Raw genomic sequence first — 15,487 nt, forward strand, 5'->3', positions numbered from 1 at the left:
GCACGGAGGTTACTCTAGGCGTTTTCTTGGCCATGGTTGGTTGCACGGTGAAAGGTGCAATGCTGAATGCAGCGCAGGATGTTTTCGCCATGACGATGGTGGTACTGGCACTAATTAAGGACTGTAAAAGGTGAGCGTCCGCGTTGACAGGATTATGCCCTACCTCATGAGCGTCCCCGGGACGGCTGTTGGTTGGGCTGGTTGAATGCTTGCATCATCTGGCGTGAGGTTATAGTGGTGGCTTAGTCGGCTAGGTAGTGGATCGTCACGTCGGAGACCGTGGTTTGATTCCCGGTCAGTTTAACTTTTTCGAGCAAATACCTCTGTGAGTCTCACATGTGCTTTTTTACCACGCAATGTTCCTCGAGGAGAGAATGGGCGACCTTCTCGCTGCAAAATTGCCTAATTTTTACCTACCTCTCCCAGTTATGGGAGGCCTCCCATCCTTCTTCCAAGTGTTAAGTGCTCAGAGCAGTGACATTTATAGGAGCCAGACGTATAGCACTATAATATAAAAAAAAATATTACATAGTTTAGGTAAGTTTGTAAAAAATATTTACTTTTATAAGAAAGTTAGGATTAATGGAAACTCAAAAAATACTTAATCGGTTAAAGGGGGGAAAAGAGGAGCTAATGGACGTCTATATAGAGAACTGGGGTCAGAAAGAGGAACGCGGACAGGGCAAGAAAAGGGTTAAATTACATTACTCGCGTCTCGCAAGGATGGAAAGGGGTTGCAGGGGGTTGCAAGAGGGGCAAGGAGGTATAGCTACTAGTCGAATCCTTACAACTACACAACATGAAGGTATGTGTGTGTGTGTGTGTATATTATCAAAAAAATTATCAGAATCTACAACTATTTGGAATTTTCTACTCCATATTTTTAATATATGAGAAAAATATACTGACCCAGTGTATAATACATTCACTAAAATTTTGTCTGCGAATATTCTAGTATATGGAAAGTTTAATGTCAAAAGTGAAATAAAAATATATTTTTTTAAATTACCATAAAAAGATCATTACCCTTAATCAACAGTTCTTTCTATAAGTTACAGTTCTTATTCTGTATTGTTTTTTTCATTTTTTCCAATACTTTAAACATTGAAAATTTAATTTTTTTATTTTTATCAAGGTATGTATAACAATTCATACACAACCCCCTTGAGCGTCTGGACTATATATACTCGTTGCTTACCCTTCGAAGTAATTGAAATAGTGCCACAGAGAAAAAGAGACAACGGCCTGTAGGAATAGTAAGCCTGTATAGAATATCTGCACGTAAAAATTTGCAATTCGAGCTGCTGTCGGTACAAGAAGCCGTTCTTGGTGAAAGAGAGAAAGACCGACAACTACAAGTACTAGGGTGGGCATGAGGAGGTATAAGAACACGAGGACGATACAACAACGACAGGCTTTTCTCGTCGCTCCTTTCGAAGAGAAAAGAGAGAGAGAAAGACAGGGTTTCGCACACTATACCTACCTATACATACGCTACTGCTGCCTGACTGACTGCTATAGTTGCGCCAACTCCGATTGTTAGCTTGGTGAGCAGCGTTCACTCGCTCGGCAGTGCTACCGAAGCCTCGGCTCGGTCCATACAACGCGCGCGCACGCACTTTCTCGTTCTCGAATAGCTATCGGCCAAGTTTTACCTTTTTTTTCTATGACTTTTTTCGCAATCATTGCCCACCGTCATTGGTATACTCTCGACCACCAGTAGTTTTTGCCTCAGCTTTTTGTCAACGTCTGCTATTAGTTTGTTCAGTCTTTCCTTGTTGTTTATGGTTAACATCATTGTTCATAAATTTTGTACTGTCCAGTGAAGTGCGAATGGCCACAAATAGCTGTGAGCTTGAAACACGTCCGACCGCCCAGTGCTTTAGTGAGTGTGTTCTTTCTTTTTTTTGAATAAAAAGTACCGATTCACACGACGGTGAAACACCAAAATCGGGTACTTGTCGATGGTTGCCTTAGCGTTGCTATATACGTTCGCCAGAAAACCTGCTGCCTCAGAGAGCCAAGAGTTAGCCTGCCTACGCTATATACCTGCCTGATGCCAGTGGCACCGTAAGGTCGTCGGAGTGAACGGCCCTACCCTGTAATCGTACTTTCCTCTCTCTTTCTCTACCTGAGAATCGCACAAACATATAATATTTGTGCGTTTGCATATAAGTACAGTCTCTGGATTCGTACAAGTAAGTATGGGTGGGTGTGGTGTAGATATTTAAAAAAAAGAGTCACTTGCATGGTGTACTTTGATATTTACACCAACTTTATACACAAGAGTTAACTTATAAAAGTGCTCACCTCCGCCTTAGAGGAAGGAATTTCCTGGTTCACGGGATCGGCGGTGTTGATGTCTCGATCGTTCGAGCTTGTGCTACAGTGTTGAAACCATCCCATGGTGAAGAAGTTATGTGCGAAACATCCGCGGCTCGGCTTTGTTGGATTTACCTCATCGACATTTTTGTTGCTGCTGTGGCTGCTACTAATTTTTCTCGACAGTGAGGTTAGTATTTACCGAGATTTTTGTAATTTTAGAAAACCAGTAAAGTAGAGGTCATTTTAAGTTATCAATAATTTGATGTGTTGAAAAAAATTACAAACAGCTAAATATATTTAATAGTTGTATTTTTTATTGGTGTTGTCCGATCGAGAATGCAAAATTTACCAATTGAACGCTAGGTTCTTGAACTTTCTGCGTTGAAAATTTTTTTTACCTATCAGTATTGGTTTACTTTTATAGTTTAATTCTACCTCATTATCTTCAAGTTAGAACCCTAGCAAGCTTAGGAGTTAAAACGTGGTGTGATAAAATTATTTTGTTAATCTGAAAACTGTACGTTTATCGAAAGCTTTTTTTGGCAGCGAGAAGAGGCCAAACTATTTCAATAATCATCGTTTGGAAGGCATTCCAAATGCATATATATCTTAGGCGCAATAAATTGTTGTCAGTGTCACTTGGATAATATTTAGAAATAGCATACACCACAGAAATCTGATCTATAAAAAAAAGAGAAGTAGAGCGTGTTTTGAAATGCGTAATTTTTAATACGTATGCGTAATATATATATGCCCACCTTAGAACCTACGTGTTTTCATCTGATCGAGAAAGAATGTTGGTCTTTATCACGTGGGTTATCGTTTATGACTTGGGTTATCTTCGTATTCGCAACAACAATTGCCTTAAATTGATCGATTAAAAAAAAACTTCCTACCCGAATCTTGTGTTATTTTTATTCACAAGATTGTCTAACTCTTTTTAACTGTCGTATAAAACTGTCGTAACTACGCTGAAAGTGTTATTTCAAGTCAATACTTTATTAGTAATGAGCACTCTCAACATTTTTCATTGTTTTCCGATCAGATTATATTACTTGTGGTACGTTACATACCCAATCTAAACGATATTTCAATACAAACGTTCAACTGATAATATTTATGACCATTGCTCCAACCCGAGTCTAACAATCATTTATACACTCTTCCATAGATCAGAAGCATAACAATGTATCTATCCTTATACATACACCTATATGTTTATAAACCCGCAACAATTTAAATCAAGTGTAATGTTTGTTTAGTTCACCTCAATACACCGATTTCACGCAGTCATTAGTTCACGTCACATTGTAGTCGTTCAGTAGTATACGTATGAATGGCAATAAGAAATCTATAAAAAAAACGCGAACGATCGACCTGGTGACCGAATTTTAACCCTACACTTTATGCTGAAACATCACTAATGAACGATGGTACAGAAAAAGGAAAGCCAGTGCCAGTTATGTGCTCAAGGAGCAACGCTTCCGCGTATGTAACATGAACTCGCTACCGATTCTCGCGGAATAACATACCGAAAGCTACGTAGTCCAAACGATTTCGTAATCGCCAAAACTGTTGTATCATCAGTTAACAATTTTCATTAGATCAATACTCTATCCCTGTCAGTCTTATACCTTGACTATAGGCAAAATCAAGAATCAGCTCCTATCACCGTAACCCATGAATCGATAGTCATCCACATTATTCGAGAATGAATCGATCCTAACGGCAAAAAAAAAGAGAATTCTGCAGTCGCTCGATTCTGTCTGACTTGCAACGTGAGCACAAGTAACAACACACTCATCGAGAATAAGCACGATGGAAAAAAGAACCCCTGGACGCATCGAAACCCCGTGCACAGCTATATGGACAACAGCTGTATTCTTTGTCAGTAGCTGGATACCGGAGAGGACCGAAACGAGTTTGAGGAACTCCAAGAGGGAGGTCGATCCGTATGAGGATGAGACGGACCAGACGGAGAATACAATACCCACACATGGATGGTCACATCGACGCGCCAAGACACAAGGGAGCGAACGGATGACTCCGTTGGCTGGCCAGACAGGTACCTTATTAAATTTGTGCGTGGATGCGCGTGTATTGACAATACATAGGCAAATAATGTGACTTTGATGAAACTCTTTACATCCGAAACGGTGGCATTCTATGTAACACTTTTTTTTTACATAGATCTACATTCGGTTCGCAGAAGAAGAGATTTTTCGAGATGCAATCAAGCAAACCAGCACGTTTATCGATCTTCGCCTTTGGAGAGTCAAAAAGCTGCTCTCTGCAGTAGTACTGTGTGTAGTGTATGCATGCGTGTCCACTGTGTTGTGGCTTGCCCTGTATCTTGGTAACAGACCAGTCGGGGCTAACTTGCCGTCCCTCCTGCTGACCGGTGACGCTGTTACACCGTGCACTGGTGCATGTAGGTATATCTCACCGAGCCAGGGGATCCTTTTTCGATTTCGACACGATGTGTGTACAGTGTACTTACGTATTAGTCTTGCATTTACGTATTACCTGTAGTGTACGGAACGGGGGCGTGCGACAGGTGTTCAGCGCTGGGGGTTGAGCAGTGAGCTCGTTTTTCGCCCTTCTTTTGTATTAGTGTCGTTGCATATGGCTACGGATCGGTACTGAAGAGGGGGAGCGAGTTTTCTGCAGAGGTGATTTTTTGTACGGGGGGTATTGTTTTTTAGAAATCAAGAGATCTCGAGAGACTCGATTGGTTGACAGACTTTGGAGTTAATGCAGAAAATACTAGGTGACTCAAAAAAATCTATGAGTTTTTACAATTATCATTTGCCGGCACTTTAACGTCAATTTCCTAATCTTGTGTACAGTTTTTTTTTTATACGCAGTGTATTTTTTAGAAAATCAACCGTCAAATAGCATATATTTAATGAGGGGCCCCTACGGTACCTTGACCCATGTTTAAAGGAAAGAAAGTACGGCATTCCCTCCTGGTGTTTCCAAAACCCAATTATATTAAAATTTGCTATTGAACATAGTGATTGTCCCTTTATTCAGAAACAATTTTTATATTCAAGAAAGAAAAAAATATATATTTATTCATAATTCATATTATTTGTGCGCAGGGAAATATGTAGCTAATGGAAGATTAAGATAAAGTTTTTTTTTTCTTAAGATCATGGATGTAGATGTGTTTTATAATTATTTTTACTTAAATAAGATCTGCTCCGACCAGGAATTGAATCTCCGTCCTTTGGCTTTCGAATCAATCTCCGTAACCTGTAGACCACGGTGTGTTATGTTTACTTTATATTATTACTTTATTATATTATTACTTTATATTATCGTTAAAGTATATGTAGGAAAGTGTATGATACACACAATAAAGTTAAAAGTCAAAGGGTTTCCTGTGGACTCCAGTGTTACTTAACAACGGATATTTAGTCGATTCAAAATTAGTTGTCTGCACGTTTAACTCTTATAAATCAAAAAATATATTTCTCGTCATGATTACATTAGTATAACCTTAAATTTGAGACTCAATAGCCGTGTATACCTATGAACATCGTATAAAATTACTTTCGAACATAGTAATTTTTACTATACTGAATAGGAATGCAGTGGAATGAAAAATTTTACTGTCATATAGCAAATTCTACTTTAGAATGTGAGACATTTTAAAATGATTGTAATAAAATTTACTATCATGTATACAGCAAAAATTTTACCATCATGATTTTTAGTATAGTTATAATACTTTTTTTAACGCCACTTTTCTCAGTGTATCATATCAATTCGACCTCATAGGTGAGTTCGAAAACTTCAATTTCCTACCTCGACGTGTTTTTCGTGACATTCTTACGTTTACGACGTCCTCGTTGAGAAAAAAAGTGTTCACCCCACAAGTGCCGTAATACAAACATTATTTAAAAAAGACTGTGGCTTTTGTCGCATAATCTGAAAAAGCTCTTTCTTGCGCGCCTACCTGATGATTCATCCTTAAAAAACACGGCAACCCTATGCCACAAGCGAATCGAGTCGAACGATAAAAAATGCACACCGAGGCTCTCAACCGCTAAAGAACAGAGAACACCAACTTTCCAAAGCCCAACGTTGCTGTTAGTGCCGAGCAAAGAGAGAACTCGTTTACAAAGTCGCCTAAGATAGCGCGAACACGCGCCATCGTACGATTCGTACTCCCCTCTTGCGGTACAGTATAATCTAAGCTCTGCAAGATAACACTCTGGACTTGTTGCCTATTCTATATTATACCTTAGCAAGTGCGTCGATACGAGAGTCGTCTTCAGTGCTCTTGATCGTATACGCCACTCGTTAACGAACGAGTGCTCCGAAACTTCTCCTCGTCTGTTTTGCGTGCAATATTTTTATCGAGCAAATAAAAAAAAAAGAGAGAGAGATATATCGTTGAAAAAAAGCAGCTTCTAGAACAAAGGAGACGGAAACGCTTTCGTGATTTTTTTTTTCACTTCGCGCTGCGGCTAGTTTAAATTTAAATGAGCCAACGCCGAAGCCGGCTGCACGTGGTGCGGCCCGCAGTATCGTTCCTTGACCCGTGCTTATTACGCAGTCCGATGCGGCGGCCGGCTACGTTGTTTTTTGCTGTGCGCGAGAGATCTATTTTCAGCCGAGTTTGCCCGAAAGACGAAGCGTTTGCTGGTGCGATTGGGCTGTGGACGCTCTTATCTCGCGAAACACCACGTGTTACATGTATAAGTTGGCCTACCGTTTTAAAATTCCAATTGTTAAGACTTTGTTTGCTATCAATAATATAGAACTATTTTCGCGCTTTTTAGAGAGTACGAAAGTACATTTCAAAAGATGAAAGTATTTGTGAAAAACATACACCGTTTTGTCATCCAATCCTTTGTGTTCAAAATTTTTTTCATGGAACATGAATAAAACTGATGCTGTGAAATCATTTAGTGGCAGTTTCAAAACAATTTTTTGCATTTACTAGGTTAGGATAACAGTTTTAAATATAAAAAAAATACTTTTTCTTGAAGAGGTGTAACACTTCTATTTCTGTCACTTTTTATTGTAGAATTCATTTTCTTCCGTATGGTGGGCTAAAAACTTTTCTGGTTATTTTCAAACTTTTTTGATGACATTAGAGTATCTATACATTACAACGCACAATACGAAAAGTTGTATAAAAAATACAGGATAACTTATAAATTGTGTAGATTATGCAAAAAGGGTTTTTATTTTTTCTTAACTACTTCTCATCAATTTTGTCACTCTAAATAAAATTTCGTAGTTACATTTCCTTTAAATTATTCCGATCATTAGTTATTTCGCTTTTTGACACTTTTACGTGACAAAGTGATTCTGCGGTCATATTTAGATTTTCATAGCATAAAATTACTTTGAACGCTAATGTATATGAAGGAAAAAAAAAGTGTGAATAAAAGTTACTCCCATGCACGTATCGATCCTATTTAATAAGATACGACGTGGATGTGAATAAATTTTCAACAGCTAGCACACAGGTTGCAAGGTGATTCATGGAGTTTTTCTTCCTTCCACATCATTGGCGAATTCAATACTTTGGGGGGCTGCGAATAACCTTTTGCCCACAAATGCAGTAAAGTACAAGTCAACAAGTGATTCACGTCGACTTAGGGCTCTTTCGAACGATATCCCCCCAGACAATGACGCTGCGTTCCATCCCACCCCTACAGCAAGGCTGCTGTTTTTGCAATTGCCGTCCGCTGTGTACCCAGTATTTGCCGGTGAAAGGAACGCGTGGATGAGTCACGGTCGCGAAAGTCGAGCGCTTCTAACGCGCTGTATTATACTCTCGGAAGAACCTCTGGCGTCGATAACCTGTGTTACATAGGTACGTACGTGTTTCACCTGAAAAGTATCTTAATACGCCGATTGGAGCCTTACTTCTCCGCAGTTATACTTACGATTGGACCTGAAAATAACGAGAACAAAGACTCGTGGTGATTTTTATTTCACCATAGATCGGAGTGATACACATAATTATAATGCGTGACTCGAAAACCATCCAGCGAGGGAGTTTCTCACGCGGCCTTGGCTTCCTCTTCCTCAATCGGCTCTTATTTCGGACGATTCAGTTCCTGCGCGATGCCTCTCCCGCAACTGCTCCGCTTCCTTCTTTCCCGTGGTTTTACGAGTGCTAAAATATTTTAGTGGTGCTGGCGGAATCCCGTTGTAAAAATCATACCGATTCGAGAAGCGCTGAAAATCGAGTTTTTATTTTCTCAGCGAGTTGGTGGATTTTTTTTTTTTTCTCATCGTAAATAACACTCACTTTTGATGCGTCACGTAGAGGTGCGTGTGTGTGAACTTGGAGAAAGTTTTCCTTTTCGCAAATACACGCTCCGCAGGGTCTGTAAAAATGTTCCGAGTCACAGATTTCCAACAAATCAATGCGAGCATGCGTGCACATACCTATTCTTGGAAATACACATGTATTGTTTTCGAGAGTTCTGAGGTCACCTGGAAATTTCATTGAGTTTGGTGCAACTCCTTGCAAAATCGTGTTTGTTGACTTTTCGTGTGTTTATCGATAATCGGATGTCTCGGTGGCGCTGCGAGGAAACGCTATTGTCGGAAAGGGTTTTGTTGATTTGTGGAGAAAATGGATTAAATTCAAAGAAAAAAAAAGGCACGGCGCGTCAATGTCGAAAACATATTACACGAGCACCGTCGATGAAACTACGAACACGAGGTTTTACTTATCGTGAAAACTTTCGAGCATGAGAGCACCTACTTACCTCATGAATATTCAATGTGTTTTGTAGAAAATACTTTGTATTATTTTTAGATTTTTCAGACTTGTGAATTTTATTTTTTTTCAAGTCTATCAAACAAATCTAGTTGTAGTTGCTGTAACTTGAAATCTAAAAAAAAAAAAAACAATACGCAAATAAAAAAAGCCTGTTATGAGTAAAAAATTAGTGTACATTTTAAAAAATTAGTTAAATAACTTGCCATATAATACATACAATATTTATAGGATTTTTAATTAAATTTAATGAACGATCTTCATACAGAATTTTTTTTAGACTTAAAAAATTCAAAAAGTATTAGACAATAATTCTACCAATAATCTTCAGTGCAGTGCCAAACAAAAAAAAGTTTTTAAAGTAACTTTAAATTTGATATTTTCGCCATATCAAGTCTCAAATGTAGCATATTTCGAAATTTGCGAATTTTCTACTAGACAACTTTGTACTCAGCATATAAAAATATTCTACTTATTTTTCCAAAAATGATTAATAAATTTTGTAATCTTTGGGTTACAGCCCGAAAATATATTAAAATACTTGATGGGTCGAAAAACCTGTTACAAGTAAATGATTTTGCATTCACGAATGTTTCCTTTTTAAATTTATGTCGTATAAAAACCCTTGCGGCGAATGCACGCCTAGAAAAAATTTTTACAAGGTATATCCTCCAAATGCAGTTCTTTTGTGAAATCACTCGTACGAAATTTTTCAAATTCATCAGATTTTTGAAATTCAAATTACTCGCTCAAAAATCAGCAGAGCGTGAAAGTCGAATTGCTGGCATGGCCAGCGCATCGAAAATAAAACCGGATGGCCTGTCGCCACGCGTGTCCGGCCAATAATCAAAGTTATCCGCGACAACATGATACGCGTATACTCACGCAAAGACTTGCGCTCGTGCCAAGTTTGTCGGCTATTTCGAGTCCACTGAGCGTTCGTGTGTAAGTACATACAACATACCTAAATTCACCAGCGTAATTGCTGAAACACACTGTCGGCAAAAGGCGTTGCGCGAGCTCAAGCTCATTTCGATCGAAAAACATTTTAGTGAGCTTTTTTCCGCACACGCGTGTACTCCGCGATTTTTCGATCAAATGCAAATTCAATCAAGGTGAGAACACAAAGTTGAACTTGAAAAATTTGAGTAGACCAAAGTATGTCCATACGGCTTTAAGCGACGCGTAATATGACTGAAAAGCGATATCCCACTGACCTCGATCGGCCGCTTTGCTCGCATTTATTTGATGGAAGTAAACATTGTGCCGCAATCCGAGCTGATACAACTCGATGACTCGAATCAAATTTTCGCCATTCCCTCCATTCTCGATTCCTGAGAAAAAAGAAAAAAAATAACGAGCTTCCGGCTACGCCACCCATCATCGCGACAGAATCCCTTTATTTACAAAATAATCGTTTCTCTTGCATACAATTACCCTCTTTCTGAGATACTCAAACGCACATTACAAGTCGACCCACCGCTGGGCACGTATTGCGCGAATTCCGAGGCAATTGTCGGCGTAACGCGATCCGATACGATTATGCGTCGCGCTGCAGTCACAATGAGAGGAAATAATAACTCGAACGACGCGCCATGCATTTAACACCAATCCTTCTCAATTTGTTTCATTGTTTGGAGCCACTACGCTGTCGTTATTTACTATGTGTACATCTCTTTTTTTTTCCCACTCATAATTATATGTTGTTGTCGAAAATCCCGAGTCATATCATCATTGGTTAGCCGATTACCGATTTATCTTTCTTTCTTTCGTATACACAGTTACTTCTTCTGCATCCATTACTTCCCATATTCCATTGCACACTCTCGTGTGCCACCGCGCTAATTAGAGCCCGTGAGTCATCGTTTGCGCAAGGCCCGTGAAACCGTTTTAAATCCATTATAAAACCACCATCGAAGAAAGCTACGGATCAAGATGAAAAAAAAAAAAAAGTCTAAGCGAGTCCCGCTCGCCTATGAATCACTCCCCGCGTAATAAACGCAAAACGCTATAGTCACAGCTCATAAAATACACGTTGACGTAGATTCGGTGCTCGTGTACCGCAGGACACGTACGAGGGAGGCGTTCACCTCTTTCTCAAACTCTTGACGTTTTGTTGGGGAAAAAGGAAGAAAGAGTTCCCGTACGTATACGTGTTAAAAAGGAGAGAGGGAGCACTAGGTATAGGCCATCTGGCCAACTTGCGCTCTGATTCACGACCAAGTTATGCACGCGCGAGTGTTTGTGTGTCTTCGCGAGTCTGCAGACGCATACACTCTGAGGTATAGAGATAGGACTATAGGAGGTCCGGTTACCGGTTTATATCCACTCGCGCTGGACTGTTGTTGCCGCCACTTTCTTCCAGACTCCCTAGCGCTTGTTTACTGTATAGCTCATCGGTGCACTTGATATGCTTAGCAGATAGACGTTTCGTGATACTAAGAGGTGTCACACAGGTGATAAGGAGTGAAAAAAAAATTCGTTACAGGATGGATTCGAAAAGTAAAATTCTGTAAAAATGGAGCTTTTTGAAGCCTAATTTAGAGTGGATTGATTCTTCGAAATGTCAAAAACATGTGCGGCAACTTTTTTTTCCAATAAAATATTTATTAAATTAATTAATAAATGATGTTTAACACAAGTAAAGTAAAAACAACCAAATCCGTAAACATAATATTTGGCGATAAACGCTTGTAGATGGAAAATACGTATGCAATAGACTTAATTACCAAGAATATACCGATGACTGACATGCATGTTAGCACACAGGTTTTGCCACTTGTTATGTCCCTTTTTACGTCCATGTACGCAAGTTCTGTTTAGGTGAATGACTTGCAAGTATGATTTTTTCTATAATGCAACTTTTTACGATTAATAATGTAGTACTTATTTACACTTTTAAAAAGTGGTGAAAGAACACCTGCTCGTTGGCTAAAGTTGAATCGAGTACCTGGGTTATGCGTCCATCATATATTATTGCTCGTCTTGGATGCAACAATGGCTACTGCTGGATATTACAATAATGAATTGGCTGTTAAGAAATCAGTAGTTGCTGTTCCTAATTATTTCTTACAAAAGTGCGTACGAAAACCAGGCATACCGGCAAAAATACTTATTTTTCGGTATTTAATAGTTTGAGTATGCAAATCTGAACTAAACAGTAGCGTGGTCGCTAAGGCTTCGTCTGCTTTCTCAAACTTATCTCGTCGCGCTACTCTCGCGTGACTTCATAATGTTTTGTGGTACAAGCGGTTACTTACTGCAAAATAGGTATATTTGCTCAAGATTATTTTCCATTTCAGTAAAAAATATATAACTTACGAAAAACTTGTTGAAGTGTTGAAATTTAGAAACGTGTTCTCTTCACTATTTTCACCAAAATGGCTATGGATGATGAAGTTTATAGAAAACTTAATACAAATAATGAATAAACATTTGTAGTCGATTGAGCGAACCCTATTTTTCTCCTCGAAAGACCAAGACAGTCAGTAAGACAATATTGGTGATTTCGAGAACCCTCAGGAATACTTAAAACAAAAGTATTGGTAGATTAACATGATTTTTTTAACCAAAATGAGGTAAATAATTTTTTTTCTCGTGCTATTAGTTAAAAAAAAAAAAAAAAACTTTAAAAAGATATATTTATCATTATTATTACCTATTATCTAGATTATATGTCTAGATAAAAAAAATAAATAAATAAAAAAAAGAAAAGGTAAGTATTGATTTAATTACAATATACTGATAATAGTCAGTGACGAAATAGTGATGTTCAGTTTCTCAGTACACATTATAAAAGAATCCAGTCTGCTGTTTGTGATAACTTCAAGCTTTTTTTGATATTGTAAAAAATGTAAAAATAGTACTACATTACTTAAATATTTAATTAAAAATTTTTTCCATTCATAGTTGATGAATATATAAATAATTTCAAACAAAGAAAGTGTCTTAAGTATTTGATTTAAATAAAAGCACTTATTGTAAACTAAACATATTCCAAGTTGAACGATAAAAATTAAAGTTTATGGCCATCTATGCATTAAAAGCTAGAATGAGAAAAACAAACGTCTTGTATTACCATCGAATGATATGAATACTTTAATTTTTTATTGTAAAGCAAAACATATAAATACATCTTCCATCACATGCAACCACTTTGATCCTGTCCATTGACTTGTCGATCCTGTTGATTGAAATGTCCATGCGTTATCACAAAATCTGTACATGTCAAGTTATCATAGTTTTTAGTTTATCCAAAAAGTAATATTTTTTAGGTTCATATTTAGTTAAGTTAAAAGGTTGAATAGCACTTATACTACATAAGTATTTCATGACATTGATAATTTACCTTCAAACTCAATTTGGTCTTTACTTTCGTTGCTAAAGCCTGAGTAATTGATTCATCGAACTGTAATAAAACCTTCTCATCTAATTCTTGTGAGATATTACCATCCTATAAACAAGAAATATAAATAATGTATTAATACAATTAACATTCATACATCAAACAATACAAAAATGAAAAAAAACATTTGTTAAAGTGAGAAATAAGAACTATAACTTACTCTCACTAATTAACCAAACTATCAGGTAGGATGTTGCCTAAGGATGTATTTCTGTACAATGGATACGTCATGTTTCAAAATGTAGAATCACAGAATTTTCTTGCTTCGGTTCACAGTTGTCTATACTCACTTTACTAAAACACTACTAGTTATATTTTCTACTTTAGTCTAGACCAGGTGACCGTAGACTAATGTAAAAAATTTCAATTCGCTCGGGCCAATCAGATAACATAAGCGTTTTAATTAATTTTCCTATTTTATTTTTGTCTAACTTGTTTGGCAATTATTACGGACAGATCTACTGGCCTACGTTCTAAGTAGAGGATTTAATTATTTGTTCTGACTTTTGATTTTTACATGAGTTTACATACGTTTATTTAAGAATGTTTCTTTATCGACTTGTATTGAAGAATACGAGGGGCTGTCCACGGGATTCAAAGATTCAAGAAATAATAACGATTCAATTAGGATTTGAATCTTGAATCAAAAAAAAAAATTTAATTTAATTAAATAACCGTTTAAGCAATCAAGCATCGGCAATAAGAAACCCAACTGTTTTTCACTAGATTTATTAATAAAATAATCTTTTAAACGAGTAAGCATCGGTGATTAGAAACCCAACTATTTATTTGACAATTAATTAAAAAAATAATCTTTGAGGCGCGTAAGCATCGGCGATTAGAAACCCAACTGTTTTTCACTAGATTTATTAATAAAATAATCTTTTAAACGAGTAAGCATCGGCGATTAGAAACCCAATTGTTTTTCACTGGATTTATAAATAAAATAATCTTTTAAAAGAGTAAGCATCGGCAATAAAAAACCCAACTGTTTTTCACTGGATTAATTAATAAAATAATCTTTTAAACGATTAAGCATAGGCGATAAGAAACCCAATTGTTTTTCACTGGATTTATTTATAAAATAATCTTTTAAACGAGTAAGCATCGGTGATTAGAAACCCAATTGTTTTTCACTGGATTTATTTATAAAATAATCTTTTAAACGAGTAAGCATCGGCGATTAGAAACCCAACTAATTATTTGACAATTAATTAAAAAATTAATTTTTGAGGTGAGTGAGCATCGGCGATAAGAAACCCAACTGTTTTTCACTGGATTAATTAATAAAATAATCTTTTATTGATTTAATTATTTAATTTAATTTTATTGATTTAATTATTCGTGCACTCCGATAGGGTATCTCTTTTGATGAACGTCAAACTAAAATTATTTTTCCAACAAATAATCAGATATTTTGTTTAATAAATTCAAACTGCAGTTTCAATTGACAAATATATACTGATGAGCAATTTGTGTTTTTCTGAAAATTGTCCAGTACTGCTCGTAAAAAGATATTCCGTACGGTTATCCTGCCAGTGGCATCGGTATATATTTCAAGAATGTGTGGAATCTGCAACAAAGTCAAACAGATAGTTTGTATACTCGCTCAGGACTCTATCGCTCGGACAACGAAAAATTTATCCGTGACAAGAAAAAACAATTAGGATTATTTCATGACAAGCTTATCTCCAGGTATTCACTAATAACACGCATAAATGGGAGAACAAGATAAACAGCATGTCTAGATCTCTATATTACTGTTGTATAACTCTTTCATATTTTAATTATTTATTTGCGTTGAAGTACAGTATTAATTGTATAAATTATACCAATTTAATCAACCTTGCATATAAAATATAAATCCTATTCTGTTGAAAATTGTCCAAATTAAATTATTCTAATATTTCAACTACTCGCTTTTACATTTAATCATATTTAAAGGTGTAAAAAATAAAATGCATAATTCCACAACAAGGTCAAACACACATTTATTGATA

At 36.8% G+C, this 15,487-nt stretch overlaps 1 protein-coding gene across 1 annotated transcript in view; it reads left to right on the forward strand.

The window, feature by feature from the left end:
• Nucleotides 1-2,277: 2,277 nt before the first annotated feature.
• Nucleotides 2,278-15,487, forward strand: part of LOC106641351 (bedraggled) — a 129,428-nt gene continuing 116,218 nt past the window's right edge. Inside the window, exon 1 of the mRNA XM_089590076.1 lies at nt 2,278-2,512. The gene's annotated coding sequence lies outside the window, so the exon portion shown is untranslated. The remainder of the gene's footprint in view (nt 2,513-15,487) is intronic.

Source organism: Copidosoma floridanum, unplaced genomic scaffold, assembly GCF_036245765.1.
Source record: "Copidosoma floridanum isolate Cflo_tuat_1 unplaced genomic scaffold, Cflo_Japanese_pri ptg000011l, whole genome shotgun sequence".
NCBI lineage: Eukaryota > Metazoa > Arthropoda > Insecta > Hymenoptera > Encyrtidae > Copidosoma > Copidosoma floridanum.